The sequence below is a fragment of the Tamandua tetradactyla genome, chromosome 19 (assembly GCF_023851605.1).
Source record: "Tamandua tetradactyla isolate mTamTet1 chromosome 19, mTamTet1.pri, whole genome shotgun sequence".
Taxonomy (NCBI): domain Eukaryota; kingdom Metazoa; phylum Chordata; class Mammalia; order Pilosa; family Myrmecophagidae; genus Tamandua; species Tamandua tetradactyla.
Genome location: NC_135345.1, coordinates 9,516,773 through 9,533,649, shown reverse-complemented (window position 1 = coordinate 9,533,649; position 16,877 = coordinate 9,516,773). Strand labels below are relative to the sequence as shown.

Genomic DNA, 16,877 nt, shown 5'->3' with positions numbered 1-16,877 from the left:
AATTTACAGGAGCTGAAGGAGAAGGTGGCTTATCTGAGGAATGAATTAAATGTTTCTCTAAAAAAAAGAACATACGTTGCTCTTTTTCAAGTGAGAAGTTCTCAGTGGTTCTTAATAGCTCAAGAAATGAAGAGACACCTTCCAAAACCTAAGTGTTAATAAGGTAAGAATTCAATGAGCGTAAAATTAGCTTTTGGTACAGATTTACATATACCTATGGTAATCAGGAATTTCTAAAATGAATGATTTCCTTTTGTTAGGACTTGCTTGGTACTAAGACAGTGTGAGAATTCCTTTTTTTCAGAGAAAAATTCTTGAATCTGGATTTTTGAGAAGCAGTGATTTAATAATACATTGGGTTGTCACTACCTGGGTGATTACAGAAGAAAAGCAGAGGTAAGTACTACACACACAATATTTTCATTTTACTCATCATGATCATTAGCCCCTACTCCCAAAAAGTACCCCACAGTTAAGGTGGAGGGTGGTTCAGGACCTGCAGGCATTTTGGTAGTCAGGTCCCTCCATGGTACTAGGCAGGTGATTGCGGGCACCAATGGCCCCTGTTGGACTTGAGCAGCTCATCTGACCTTCCTGAAGTTACGACAGAAACTTCGAGGAGAAGTATGCAAGGAGAAGTCCTGCTGTATGTTATGCTGCAGGAAATGAATTATTGTCTGAATATGTAAGAAATCATCTTTCCTAACTGGATTGCAGTTTATGTTCATATATAGCTGAGAATTCAGGAACAATTAATTGAAGCACATAGAATAAAAAAACAAAAACACTTCAGTATCATTGGCTATTATGGGTACTAAAAATTAAAAGGAATTAGAATACCCAGTGTTGGATTTCTGATCTAGTCATTCTGGAAGCACACCTGACTACTGAGAAGATTAGGAAACCCTGAAATATAATAATTTCTCACTGAGGCAGGCCATTTCTTCAAAAGACAACAGAATTAAGCTTTTAATGGGTGACATCAAGTCAGATACCATGTACTTTTAGAAATGGCAGCACAAGGGGAATTTAATCATGACAAATAAGTGGCCTGTGACACTTAAATATCATAGACAAGAGTCATATGGTAGATGCATGCCTAAGACTAGTAACCTGTAGTTCTCATTTCACTACCACAAGAAGAATACCAGAAAAGAGTTTTCTTAGCTTTATGCTTACTCATTTAACCTTCATCTCCTCACTCCACTAAGAAAAGCCAGGACTGAGATCCATAAAATGGACTCACCTATGTTAAGACCTCCAGGTAATTCCATTGAAGCCCAACTTGGGCTTATAATGGCAGAAGGATAAATGATCTCTGTCTATCAGAGGTTGTGTCTTCTCATGGGTCAGCCCTGTGCTCAGCACTGACATCACTGGACCCTTCACCTTGTCTCTAAAGGGAGCTCAAGGCAGGGTCCAAGGCGAATCAAGTGAATAGTCAGAGATCTGAGGGCCGTGGGTGTGAGAAAATTGGAAAGACCCACATAGCCCATGCACACAATAAATACTGCCCAAGGACTCTGCATACAGTGGATTTTATGGGTATAAATTGGACCTGGACTCTCTTTCAGGGCATTTAGAAGGTGAGAAATCTTACCTGGATGATCCCAAATATTCTGGATGGGTAGGGACCTATTAATGAGGCAAGGGCTAAAGAGGACAGGCTGTATCCAGCAGGGGCTGGGATAATGTGGGTACCACTGCCACCTGCTCCCCCCACCCAAAGGGCAAAAGTCAAAGCAAAATAGCTTTGAAAGCATCCCCTTAGACAGTCAGTGTGGTGACTGTCTGCCCATGCAATTGGGTTATGCTCTGTCAGGGAATGCAAAGAGAAGGTATAGAAAAATATCTCACTTCTCCTCCTGATTCAACCACGGGTGTTTTGAATAGAAAGGTAAGGCATGTCAGACCAGGTCTCACTACAAGCCATGGGAAACGAACACTTAAATCCCATGGCACATAAATGTTTTCAGAAAGATTGTAGTGGAAAATTTCCATGCTTTGGGTGATTGATCTAACTAGTTGTTCACCTATAGTCAAAGGCATGTAACAGGAAATGTACAGGGTTTAAAAAGAGAGATTCTACATATGGCCTCATGGGATTTTCCAAGAAGAGCTGAATCCATCTTACTGCTCCACAGACCCACAGCTCCTGAGCACATGAGTCCCAGATGCTCAGTGAGTGAAGAAAACAGTAAAGACCAACCTCGTTCTCCCCGTGGTTAACAGGGAGATGCTTCCACACTGAGCTTTTCCTAATTGAGATGCCTCAGGTTCTGTTATGTGAAGCATTATTCAGGCAAGCTCTTGTCTGCAAGAATTTTTCATCTTTAAATGATACACCATCATTTGTTCTAAACCTGAATTTTCCCACAATAATTGACACAACTCCTTTGAAGTAATAGAACATCATCACCTATGTGTGTGTGGTTTTCAGGAAACCTTCCTAGGAATGCAGGCTGGTGAAGTGTAGAGACTGGGAATAAGCCCTGTGCTCTTTCTGCATTCTGCTGAAGAGACTCACATTCCAAGAAACCATCACCCACCTGGACAGAAAACAGAAATTCCTGTATTCTTCTGACAGGTTGGAACATCAGTTCTCCCTTGGCATAGGATGAAGAAAATAAAAATTCACTGCAAGTTTTTAATTGCCTCTCTCTTGCTGTATGAAATCTGGGTTTGAGCTGGACCAAATGTCATGGTGGCCAGTCATCTGTGGTAGAATGAAGGAAGAAAAGACAAATATTAATGAAGGTGAAATGGGATGGGCGCATGAACCAGGACAGAACATGCCTCCACCCTTGTGTGTTTAATCTTGAGGGCTCCAGAAAAGCCAGCCTGAAAAAGACAGACTAATTACTTTGACCAGCTCACTGCACTGAAAGAAGCCAAGACTACATGAAACATCATCAGAAGAGCCCACAATGAAGAGCTCAAAGTTTTATTACTTTGAAAGTGGCTCCTCATTTCTATTCTGAAATTTTTTCATCTCTAGAGAGCAAGTTCAGGAATTCCATGGGACTAATTGAGACAAACTCTCCTTGACAAACACACTCTTCAGGCTAAAATGATCTTTTTTAGGTTGGGGGAACAGGGAAGGTCACCATGACTGGAGCTGTATAAAATGTGCCGCCCCTTCTAGACGTCACCTAACCCCCTTGCTTAAAAACCGCCCGCACCAGGACCCAGCAGCGAGCTCACAACTCCTTACCTGGAGTTCTGTGAGCTCTGCCTGGGAGCACAGGAATAAACTCACCCACTCTAAGGTTTTTTGGTCTGCCTCTTCTCTCTTTCCCCTCCTAAACCTTACAATCTTCCCCTTCTGCAAATGTTATCTGGGCACAGAGCAGCCCAGCACTCACAAAAGGAATCATGTCTGAGGGACCGGATGAATCACAAACCACCATGTGCATTAGCTCAACATCATCACCACCAGAAAGATATGATGCAATGACAGCCCTAGGTTTCATAGCTGGATGGTTCTTACAAAGTATATTGGTCAGCACAGTTGCCAGGAGGGATGAAATCCTACCACCATGTCCCCTCAACTGTCAAGCTCTGTCTTAAAGCAGCCCTAATACTGTCTATTTTCCTTGTATGACATCCATTCCCCAGAACCTCTGATACACTCATCCAGGAAATCATTACCACTCTTTCAAGAAAATATTACCACTCTTTCAAGAAAGCATTACCAAGCATTAAAAGAGAAGTTAAGGCTGCAAGTCATGACCAACTGCAGAAAATATCTCTGGCTTTTGTTTTTACATCACTGGATCAGTTAACTCAGCAGTGTGACCCATATTGACTGGAATGGAATCAGACTTTCACTCCACATCTCCCCAGACAGACACCTGGCTGCCCAGAGGAGAAGGTACAGTGTTGACTATGATGAACTATTTCCTCAGTCTGCCAGAGACAATCATATTTCTGGTAGTGCTAACAGCATCAAGAAAGAAGACTCAGAGATATCTGGCTGAAACTTTCCTGCATTCCATCATGTGTTTCCTCTATGTGAACCTGGAAGCAGCCTCATAAGAGATATTATCAACTCTACATAGTGATATTCAATCCAGGTGGATGACCCTATAGCCAGGACTGAGAAATGATCCATTTTCTGGCTAGATCTCATTCCCCAAAATGCATTCTCAGATAGAGTAACCATGCTAAAGAGAAAAGGAGCCCACAGTCCAAAAAGGCTATAAAGTAAGGGGCACCACCACTTTAAGGAACTGAACATATTTTACACAAAGACAATTATTACAGGTTTGATCACACTAGTAAGATTGAACAGCCAGAGACACATATGAGGGCTAAAGGTGATATTTTGAGAACATTCACAGTTTTGACAGCTGATCAAATAATATTTAAGTTAGTGTTTAATATTTAGAATTTAAGAAACTCTGTTACCTGAATTTGTAGGTTTTTCCTTGTTGCCTTAATTTTAAATTGGTTTATGAAACTGACTGTGCAAATACAGGTTTACAATGATTATTTGGGTACTTTTAGAAAATAGGTTTTGGGCAAGATAAGTAAGGTTTCCATTTTGGGTGGTTCTAAGAATATTGTATGTTTTCTTAAATGAAAATATTTTTTAAAAGGTGGGTGAACCTTGTGGAGAAGACTAGAGTGGCCCAGTCCCCCAGTAAACATTGTCCATGCAATCAACTTCTGAAATTTATCTGGGGATAAATTAGAGGTAAAACCATGTCCAGGACATCTGGAAAATATAAAAGACCATTTGAATCATCACAAATACTCTGGGTTAGAAAAACCCTTTAATATATAAGGCAATAGCATCAGACAGACAAGTGTGAAAGGGTGGCCAAGGCTGCATGCCCTGGGACTGGGAAGATGAGGTTCACACCCCTCACACAGATCCCTGGAGGCAGAATCAGAGCATACAGTTTAGGACGCATTCACCTTGGTTGATCAGCACAGAGTCTAGTCCAACCAGGAAATTCAGGCTAGACAGCCAGGGCATTCACATCTCAATCTTTCTTCTAATTGAGTCCTTGGGTGTTTTACATTCGAAGCTCATGCATCCCAGGTCAGGTTTTGTTAGAATGCATGGGAACCAAAGAAAAGGTAGAATTTCAGAGGACACAGTTAAACTCTTCCCTTCAAATGAGCATGGATTTTTCTGATTCAAAAAGTGGTAGTTCTTAGAGGGTGTTTTAGTTTGCTAGGCTACTGAAAGTTACCATGAAACAGGTTGGCTTTTAACAATGGGAATTGATTACCTTGCAGTTTGAGGCTATGAGACTGTTCAATCAAGCCATCATCAAGGTGATGCTTTCTACCTGAAGGCTGGATGTTGGAGATCCTTGGCATGTCTACCACATGGTAAGGCACATGGCGGCATCTGCTGGTCTCTTCCTTCTCTTACAGTTTCATTGCTTTCAGCTTCTGACTTCCATGGCTTTCTCTCTCTTTCTCTGAATTACATTCCTTTATAAAGGACTCCAGTAAGAGAGTTAAGACCCACTCTGGGCTATAACTTAATTGATGGAATCTCATCAAAAGGTCCTACTAACAATAAGTTTACACCCACAAGAATGAATTAGCCCTAAGAACATGATTATCTGGGTACATACAGTTCCACCCACCACAGAGGGTCAAAGAATGAATAGTTTATAAAAACTAGAAGGTAATGAGATTGTTCAGAGGAGAATTTTATCTAAAATAAGTCATATGGTGATGAGTGCTCCATTAGAAATGCAATTTTCATGAAGAAATGGAGACCTAAAACTTCAGCAGTCATTACACTCCAAATAGAAATGAGATACTATAGATTTCTCCCACAATATTTTTCTTGGAAATGTGTGGCTGAAAGAGTTGAGTGAATCACAGACTCCTGTTCCCCCAGGAGGGACAATTCTGAGATGTGTCTGTGGGTTCCTCAGAGGTTCACCCTGTTGTAACTGAGTCATAGTGACCCTTAGTGATGACCACTCAGTACTTCATCCTCAAGGGCTGCTCCTTAACCCTGTCTCATGTTCATCTTTCCCTCCATTGGTATTACTTCCTAATAAAGTGCATGCCCAAATTCTCTCAGGTTGTGCATTCAGGAATCTGGGTTAAGACATTAAAGTTTCATTTCATATTTCAAATAAGAATTATGACTGCTTTCACTGGTGACACTGATCAAGAATAAAACGGCAATAAAAATAGGGATATATCCCCTAAGTTTAACAACCTAGAGGAGCTGCAAAGATATTATGAACTGTACTCATTTCACTTAAATTTCAAAATAATTGGCATAAATGCTCAAAGACACAATACATCAAAACTCTAAAGAAGAGGTATGTATCTAATCTTTAGATTTCCAGTGCAATAAAATGAATGTATTATAATAACTCCCCACAAACAAATTGAGCTCAGAGTGTTTACTTGCTACATTTGTATGCCAGTAAAGGTATATATATATATATATATATATATATATATAACATTCATATGGAAACTTATCTAGAGAATAGAAAAAATATTGCAAACTTCCCAAATTAGGGCTGGTGCCTAAGAAGCAAGTAGATGCATAGAACCACTGGTTGTGTTGCCATGACTTAACTGCAATAAAAGATAAGACACAATGGGACTCTTCAGGCTTCATAGCTGGTTATTGAGGTCTCTGATTCATTTGCCATTGGGCAATATAGCTTCCAGGAGAGGTGGACCCCTTATCCCATGCATTGAAAATCAGCAAGTTCTTTATAAAAAACACCTCTGATATTGCCAATTTTGCTTTATTAAAGCTATTCCCAAGGACCCCTGAGCCACTCTTTCCAGAAAAATATCACCATTGATAAACTAGAAAGGGCCTAACATCTGGAGGGCATGGCCAACAGCTGCCTCTCCAATCCAAAAAATATCTCATGTTCACATATTTTTGGACAAAGGCCAGTTAAGCCCGGTAATGTGAAATGTGGTGACTGGAATGGTCTTAATTCTGCTAAAAATAGATAGGGTATTTTCTCCTGAGGAAAAGGTGACACAGAGACAAGACATATGGCAAAAAAGCTAGTCTGTCTCTGAGTTTTACAAAGTTTACAAATCAGTGGTATTCTCTGCAATAAAATTTTTTTCTATTAAAAGCTGGACAGAAACAGTGTGAGAAACCTATATTCTACCCAGCATTCCCCAGCAGCATCTCCTCACCAGGCTTACAGGCTAATTGCCTATCCCTTTATTCACACTAGCATCCTTCAAATAACCCCCACACCTTAAGCACATTACAAAATCACACAGCTTTGTCTTCATTTGCCTAAAAGGGAAAAAGTCTAAGAATGTGTTAAGCGAGAAGAACAAATCATTAAAATTAAAAAAAACAAACAAACAAGGGCAAAGTCATTTAAAGCAACATTGAAAGAGAACTCAAGGAGACTGGGAGCTCCTTGAGGTTATGTCTGAGAAGGTGAGAGGTAGAACTCCAGCAGCTGGCTCTTCTATATGATCCTGGACAGAGGCAGGATGGACATCACTCCTGGTCAGAACGAGCTTGGTATGGGGGAAGAAAGGAGAGGAAGATAAGTTTGGTTGTATATATGGCATTCTGTTCCTCCAGTGTGGGCAGCTGGGGGCAACTGGAGAGTGGAGGAGAAAGAGACAGAAGGGAAGAAGCTGCATTTTCCTCCCTGGGGCTGGATAATAACAAGAATCTGGAAAGAATACAATGCAGAATCCTCCCTGAAGTGCTGCATGCTGCCTTAGAACTTTAGTATGGCCACGTTGTATCATTTGACAAAATCACTAATGAATCTGGCAAGAATATCACCAAAAAGTTGATTGAAATTTTATCTTTGCATTATCACTTGCAACTGAGTCTCCACATGTCCTGAGGCAGAGGGTGTGGTAGTTAGACACAGTTGTCAACTTGGCCAGGTAAAAACACCTAGTTTTGTTGCTGCAGACATGAGCCAATGGTACATGAACCTCATCTGTTGCTAATTGCATCTGCAGTAGGCTAGGAGGCGTGCCTGCTGCAATGAATGACATTTGACTTAATTGGCTGGTGCTTAAATGAGAGAGTGCAATGTAGCACAGCCCAAGCAGCTTGGCATACCTCATCTCAGCACTCACAACTCAGCCCAGGCCTTTGGTGATGCAGAAAGGAATTACCCCAGGGAAAGTTGTTGGAACCCAGAGGCCTGGAGAGAAGGCCAGCAGAGATTACCCTGAGCCTTCCCATGTAAGAAAGAACCTCAGATGAAAGTTAGCCACCTTTCCTCTGAAGAACTAACAAAATAAATCCCCTTTTATGAAAAGCCAATTTGTCTCAGGTGTGTTGCATTCTGGTAGCTAGCAAAAGAGAAAGATCAGGAGGAAGGCCCTTGAGGTCTTTCTATAATGACCTGTTCATGTGTCAGTCTTTCCCTCTGGGTCTCCACCATCTTGGAATGGGAACTCAAGGTTCTTTAAGATGAAACCTGACCATGTACTATGGAAACTGGTTGAACACCTGGGTTACTTATTTCAATATCCATAGTACAGGACTCTTTTTTCATAAGAAACAAACAAATTGAGCTACCAATAAAGACTAACATTTCTGAATCTAAATCTCTAATTGCATGCCAAACGAGTGACTCCTGCCAAAGGCTGCAAAGTATAGGAGGGCACCCATGGACCATGGAGCATACAGCACAAACTGCCCCAGTCCATTTTTGCTATTACTTTGGACTTCTGAAGCCTTCTCCAAGCAATCTGTAGTATGCACCACTATTGGCTTTTTTAGGTTACTGATCAGCTCAATTTCATGATACCTGTGTGGCCCTTGGAACTGAGCTGTTTCATATTGTTAGCTTTCTTGACTTCTTGCAGTCTGACAGTAATAAGCTTTTATAGAAGAAAGCTTATTTGCTGGTTTGAAGATGTTATGTACCTCAGAAATGCCATGTTCTTTTTCTTAATCCAATCTTGTGGGGGTAGACCTATTGTCTGGTGGAGGCTTTGATTAGATTGTTTCCATGGAGATGTGACACACTCAATTGTTGATTGGACCATCTGATTAGATGGAGATGTGACTCTGCCCATTAAAGATGGGTCTTAATTAATTTAATGGAGTCCTGAAGATAGCTCACCAAGAGGGAAAGAGCAAGAGTTTAGATACAGACATTTGGAGTTGCTTGGAACAGCAACAAAGATAACAGATGCCTAGAGGCAGATGTTTGGAAATTTTGAATCCCTGGGAAATACCAGGGGCCTAGAGAGCTGACAGAAGCAAGACAGTAACCAGAACCCAGCAGACATTGTCATGTGCCTTTCCATGAGATGCTAAGCAAGCCAGAACCTGGAGAGAGTCAGTGACAGGAAGCTAAGAAATGAAGTCCAGAGTTTGCCCCAGAGCAGCTAACTGAGGGGCCACAGACCCTTAAGGAGAAAGCCACTGGAATCAGAAGCTAAAGGGAACAGAACCAGGAACAAGAACCAACAGACTTTGGTCACATGCCTTTCCATGTGACAGAGGAAACCCAGACACCAACTGGCCCTTTCTTCAGAGTCAAGGTATCTTTCTCTAGATGCCTTAATTTGGAAATTTTTAAGGCTGTAGAACTGTAAACTTGGAATTTTATAAATCCCTTTATAAAAGCTGATCCATTTCTGGTATAATGTATTCTGGCAGCATTACCAAACCAAGACAGAAGCTACTCAACAATGAGCTGACAGGCTGAATCTACTCCCGTTTTCTCCTCCTGGTCCTCACAGCACAGTAAAACAGTTTGAACATTAAATGCAGCTGTCCTGGGAAAGGGGCTATCTCCTTTAAGCGACTGACTGAGCAATGACCATGGCCGTGATGAAAAGGGGGGAGTGTTAGAAAGGCCCATGGATGAATATGAACCCACTTTGAAAACTGAGTCTCTGCCCTGACAATCCCTGAGAATGATGTGTCTTTCAACTCCTAACAACAACTTGAGCAAGCCTGGTTGACACACACCCTCTACAGGTAGCATGGCCAGAAGTGGGCTTAGGGGATGTTTTGGTTTGCTAAAGCTGCTATGGAGAAAGTAGTTGTAAAGATGATGAAGTAAAAGAACACTTTATGTACAAATCAAAGTATTATGTGAGAGAATCAAACCAATTCCTGCCTTTCCCAGAGAAGTACAATCCAGAAAGACCCTTTGTTTCAACTCAGAACACTGAGCCTGGAGTAAGGTGAGCCTGGAGTAGGATGAGCCTGGAATAAAGTAATCCAGATCACTTTCTCAATGGGTTGGTAGTAGAATGTCTTGAGGACAAGAATCTCTGTGGACCAACTGTTTCAACATAACCAGTACCCCTCTCTGCAACCAATCAAACCTGCCAAGGGCCAGTATTACATTGCCAAATATAAAGCAGGCAGTAGAAATATAGGCATCACTTAAATAAAGAGCAACATGATCCCTTCCTTGGGAAACATCCCCTCTTCCTTTGAATGTTCTGAATTAGTCCCCATGGTAGACTAAGACCCAAATTATAATCTAAGAGGTGGACTTCAGCAATGATCAAGTAAATATATAAAGACATCTTTATATATATGAGGCCAAGTAACTATCTGCCTCTCAAACTTCATTGGTATTTTCATACCTAAAGATATCTCCAAGCAGCTGATGGGGCCATTAAGCATAGGGATTGATGCAGAGAAGACTAAATGAAACATCTCAGCCTAGAGTCCTTCCCTGACCAGGCAATGGAATAATCTGAGTCTGGACATCTTGCATTACTAGTATGTGAGGTATCAGAATAGATACCTACTGAGAATATATCTCCTTCAAAGCAATAAGTAGCATAGTGATGTATATACCGTTAGAATAGTTAATAGATATTAATATATTCACTCATATTGGAAACCTAAAATCTCAGCCTCCTTTCCACTCCAATATAGGAATGAGATACTGTAGATTACTTCCACAATATTTGTCTTGGAAAAACTCATGCTATTGGAGGCATATGGCATTTTATATAAAAGCCCATAGGACAAAAAGTTAACTAGACTGGGCTCCTGCCACCAGAGATATGCCTGTGTTTCATTCTGACAAAAAAAAAAAGGTATGGGTTTGCCTCTCTTGCCCACAAGTGCTCAGCCAGCACTATCAGACGGCTTAAAGCATTTGATCCACCAGTGTGGTATCCAATATAACATCAGATCAGTCCAGAGCTTCCACTCCACAGTAAAGTAGGTACAGCACAGACCATGACTATGGTATCCATTGATTTTGTCACAATCATATGCCAGCCTGGTAGAGTATTGGGGTAGTACTTCAACTGTGCTTTCATCAGGCCATCACAGAGGGTGATACTCTACGATGGTATGCCATCCTCCAGAATGTAGCATACATTTTAATTCAATTCTTATATAGTACTGTGTCACTAACCAGAAAAATACCTGGAATTAAGAGGCAAAAGTAGGAGTAGGCTCATTTGTCTCATTTGCAAAGACCCACTTGGGGAAAATTTATGCATTCTATCCATGTAAACTTGGGGACCAGGAGCTCTAACCTGGCACAGCCCAAAAGGAGACTACTTTGGCTATATTTTGGGTCTCTTGTGATGAGACCAACAGGCAAGCAGAGGAGTCACCATCACTGCTTGTCATAGGTATTTGACTATGATCATCAGGTAAATATAGGGCTACTGATCTACAGTTGAGGCAGAAAAGAATATATTTGGGCAGCTCTTGGTATTCCTTTCCCAATTGTGATAATAAATGGACTATGGATGCAACCCAAGCCTGAGAAGGACAGGGAATCAGGCATGATACTCTAACCTATGCCCCCATATATGTTAACAAGATCAACAGAAGTGTTAAGTGAGGGGGAAGAGTATCAAGACTAGATAATGCAAGAGTTAGATAATGAAGAATTACCATGATCAGAAAACAACTGAGTTTTCATGATCACCCTGAGACCAGCTACAACAGAAGAGGCCAAAGTTTGTCCCATTGCCTTGCTCTCTGTTTCTCCACCTAAGATAAGAAAGAATCCTATCTGAAACTTTTAAGACCATCTCTTGAATGTTTATTAAGAGTAGACCAAGGGGAATAAAAGATGTTTTGGATGAAAAGGAGATGTACCACCCAGATGCCTCTTCAAGGATTGACTTAGTGCCCCAGATACTGGGAGTACTATCAGTGGGCGGGGATGATCTCAGCTTAAGACAGAACCTCATACTAAGTCATGGCTTTCTGGGAAGAGGTTGTACCCAGGGACTAACAGAGGTGGGGATATCAGGGCCTGATTATGGCCAAGCACATCATACCTCTGGTGGACTTTATCAACTCCAGAGTTTTCCATGGTGTCAGTTGACAGAACTGCATGGCAGCTCAATTTCTTCTCCCTAGTCCTGCTTCCACCACTCCCTTGTAAAACTGCATCCCAAGGCTAGTTCCTAATGAGTGCTCTGCCTGCAAGCTGTGTTGTGTCAGAATCTTCTTCCTGCAGAATTGTAACTATGATAAGGACTGAGGCACTTATTACATCCTTTGGTGATCTAATGAACCCATAGTTATAGAAACAATGACCCATGAAATGGAATGGAGTTGCAGAGGACTTTACTCTTACCAAATTATACAATCTCTTTTTCTACTTTGCAAGGGTGATCCAAGAAATATTTAGTATGACATGGTAGTGTCCTTCAATAGAACCAATGAATGACTGTATTTGGATAAAACTAATGTCTCAAAACTTCCCAGAATTACACCCAAGCTTTCAGGGTGCCTGTTTATCCCTTCAACAGCTGTGGTGACCTGCAAATAACACTCTGGATCTAAGGTTATGCCTGGGAAGAAGGAGAGGCTGAACTCCAGCAGTTGGCCCAGCTCCCTGATCCTGAACACAGACAAAGTGGACATCACTCCCAGCCCGAGCAGGCTTGGTGGCTGGGGGAAGAAGGGGAAGAGAGAGGAGTTTGTTGTAGATGTGACATCTTCTTTATCTAGTCTGAAGAAGTCATGAAGAAGAGATGGGAGGTACAAAGCCTGAATTTCCCTCCCTGGGGCTGGATGATGCCAGGAACATGAGAAGAAAATATAAATCTTTCAGGAAACACTGCATACACATGCCACCTTAGCAATTACACGTGCTGGCATTGGGTAATTTGTTAACTCATTGAAGTGGTCTAGTCAGAACATCACCAATAGGATGACAAAACTTATGCTTGCCCTCATGGGATCATGGCTGTTATCTTACCAGTACCTGAGGGTAGAGAAAAGGGTCAGAAGGAAGGTAAACTCTACATGATTCCTTCCAAACGCTGTAGGGTGGAGGCCACAATGCAAGGAGTATGAATGGCCTCCTGGCCATTCCTAATAGATTCATTACTTTCAACATCTGAACCCCTCTCCAGGCATTCTGTGGTCCCCAGCCCTGTCAGCTTTTTTACGTTCCTGATCAGTGCATTCTAGCCAAACTCATTTGGCCCTTGAAACTGAACTGTGACATGTGTTTGGTTTTCCAGGCTACTTGCAGTCTGACTATGTTGTATCTTTATGGCAGAAGCTATTCAACAATGAGCTAAGTCTAATTCCCTCCTCTCTTCTTTTATTTTTTGATTTTGTTTTTGTTTTATTTATTGAACATAACCACATAAAAACACAAACATTTTTACTACATGATCATTCCATTCTTGATATATAATCAATAACTCACAATGTCATCACATAGTTGTATATTCATCATCATGATAATTTCTTAGAACATTTGCATAAATTCAGAAAAAGAAATAAAAAGAAAACAGAAGAAAAATCATATATACCATACCCCTTACTCATTCCTTTCATTGATCACTAACATTTCAATCTACTAAATTTATTTTAACATTTGTTCCCCCTATTGTTTATTTATTTTAATCCATATGTTTTACTCGCCTGTTGAGAAGGTAGATGAAAGGAGCATCAGACACAATGTTTTCACAATCACACAATCACATTGCAAAAGCTATATCATTATACAATCATCTTCAAGAAACATGGCTATTGGAACACAACTCTACATTTTCAGGCAGTTCCCTACAGTCTCTCCATTACACCTTAACCAAAAAGGTGATACCTATTTAATGCATAAGAATAACCTCCAGGATAACCTCTCAACTCTGTTTGGAATCTCTCAGCCATTGACACTTTATTTTGTCTCATTTCACTCTTCCCCCTTTTTGTCAAGAAGTTTTTCTCAATACTTTGATGCTGAGTCCCAGTTCATTCTAGGATTTCTGTTCCACATTGCCAGGAAGGTCCACACCCTTGGGAGTCATGCCCCACATAGACATGGGTAGGGCAGTGAGTTTGCTTGTCACATTGGCTGAAAGAGAGAGGCCACATCTGAGCAACAAAAGAGGTTCTCTTGGGGGTGACTCTTAGGCCTAATTTTAAGTAAGCTTAGCCTATCCTTTGTGGGATTAAGTTTCATATGAGCAAACCCCAAGATTGGAAGCTTGGCCTATTGATTTGGCTGTCCCCACTGCCTGTGAGAATATCGAGAATACTTCACTTGGGGAAGTTGAATTTTTCCCCTTTCTCACCATTCCCCCTAGGGGACTCTGCAAATACTTACTTATTCACTGTTCAAATTGCTCTGGGATTTATCTGGGCATCACTCTGCACAAACCTGAAAAATACCATGCCCTACTCAAGGTTCCATGTACTTATGATGTTCAATTAACTGTCCACATGTCATATTAGGAAATGCATTAGTCAAAATATAAATTTTGTACACGATAAACATTTTTTGCTTTAGTTTCACACATAAGTTAGAGTTTTTAAATATTAATTACAATCTATTTTCAACACCCTGCAGTATTGACATTCCTTTGTTCTTCCTCATGCAAAAACATTTCTAAATTTGTACATTTAATCATTATCATTATACACTCTAGGCATTCCTAGATTATTCCAGCTCAGTCTTTATTGTCTATCTTTCCCTTCTGATTTCATTTGTGCCCCCAGGACTCCTCCCTCTATCATTCTCACATTCAGCTTCATTCAGTGTTCTAACGTTATTGTATTACAGTTAGGTAGTATTGTGCTATCCATTTCTGAATTTTTACAGTCAGTCTTGTTGCACAATCTGTATCTCTTGAGCTCGAATTACCCAATATCTACCCTATTTCTATCACATGGTGGTCTCTATTACCAACTGAAATTCTCCAAGTTCATTCACTAATGTCAGTTAATATCAGTGAGACCACACAGTGTTTGTCCTTTTGTTTTGGCTAATCTCACTCAGCATAATGTCCTTCATAAGGTCCATCCATGTTGTTAACATGCTTCATGACTTTATTCTGTCTTACAGCTGCATAATATTCCATCATATGTATATACCACAGCTTGTTTAGCCACTCATCTGTTGATGGACATTATGGCTGTTTCCACTTCTTGGCAATTGTAAATAATGCCGCTATAAACATTGGTGTGCAAATATCTATTTGTGTCCTTGTCCTCATGTCCTCTGAGTAGATACCTAGCAATGGTATTGCCGAGGCATATGGCAATTCTATACTTAATTTCCAGAGGAACTAGCCAAACTTCCTTCCACAGTGGTTGTGCAATTTGTCATTCCCACCAACAGTGGATAAGTGTGCCTCTTTCTCCTCATCCTCTCCAGCACTTGTCGTTTTCTGTTTTATTGATAATGGCCATTCTGGTTGGTGTGAGATGATATCTCATTATGGTTTGATTTGCATTTTCCTAATAGCCAAGGAAGTTGAACATCTTTTCATGTGCCTTTTGGCCATTTGTATTTCCTCTTCTGAGAAGTGTCTGTTCATGTCTGTTGTCCATTTTGTAATTGGGTTGTCATTTTGTAGTTGAGTTGAACAATCTCTTTATATATTCTGGATACTAGACCTTTATCTGATATATCATTTCCAAATATTGTCTCCCATTATATAGGATGTCTTGCTACTTACTAGACAAAGTTCCTTGATGCACAAAAGTGTTCAATTTTGATGAGTTCCCTTTTATTTATGTCATTCTTCAATGCTCATGCTTTGGATGTAAGGTCTAGGAAACCACCTTCTATATTGCAAAATTTATAAGATATTTCCCTACATTTTCTTCTAAAAGTTTTATGGTCTTAAATCTAATGTTTAGGTCTTTGATCCATTTTGAGTTAATTTTTTGGATAGGGTGCGAGATATGGATCCTCTTATTCTTTTGCATGTGGATATCCAGTTCTCTAGGCACCATTTATTGAAAAGACTGTTCTGTCCCAGGTGAGTTGGCTTTACTGTCATATCAAAGACAAACTGTCCATAGATGAGAGGTTCTACATCTGAAGACTGTATTTGATTCCATTGGGCAGTATATCTATCTTTATGCCAGTATCATGCTATTTTGACCACTGTAGCTTCATAATATGCCGTAAAGTCAGGTAGTGTGAGACCTCTGACTTCATTTTTCTTTATCAGGATATTTTTAGCTTTTTGGGTCAATCTGCCCTTCCAGATAAATTTTGTTATTGTTTTTTCTATTTCTGAAAAGTAAGTTTTTGGGATTTTAATTGGTATTGCATTGAATCTGCAAATCAATTTAGGTAGAATTGACATGTTAACTATATTTAGTCTTCCAATCCATGAACACGGTATGCCCTTCCATTTATTTAGGTCTTCTGTGATTTCTTTTAACAATTTCTTGTAGTTTTCTTTGTATAGGTCTTTTGCATCTTTAGTTAAATTTATTCCTAAATATTTTATTCTTTTGGTTGCAATTGTAAATGGAATTTTTTTCTAGATTTCCCCTTCAGATTGTTCATTACTAGTGTATAGAAACACTACAGATTTTTGAGTGTTGGTCTTGTAACCTGCCACTTTGCTGTACTCATTTATTAGCTCTAGTAGTTTTGCTCTGGATTTTTCAGGGTTTTTGACATATAGTATCATCTTCTGCAAACAGTGAGAGTTTTACTTCT

The 16,877-nt window shown here is 40.3% G+C and overlaps 1 long non-coding RNA gene across 1 annotated transcript in view; it reads left to right on the top strand.

Moving 5' to 3' along the window:
• The first annotated feature begins 303 nt into the window (after nt 1-303).
• Nucleotides 304-16,877, top strand: part of LOC143663466 (uncharacterized) — a 35,622-nt gene continuing 19,048 nt past the window's right edge. The window contains exons 1-2 of the long non-coding RNA XR_013165919.1: nt 304-396; nt 5,251-5,346. This is a non-coding gene — a long non-coding RNA (uncharacterized LOC143663466). The remainder of the gene's footprint in view (nt 397-5,250; nt 5,347-16,877) is intronic.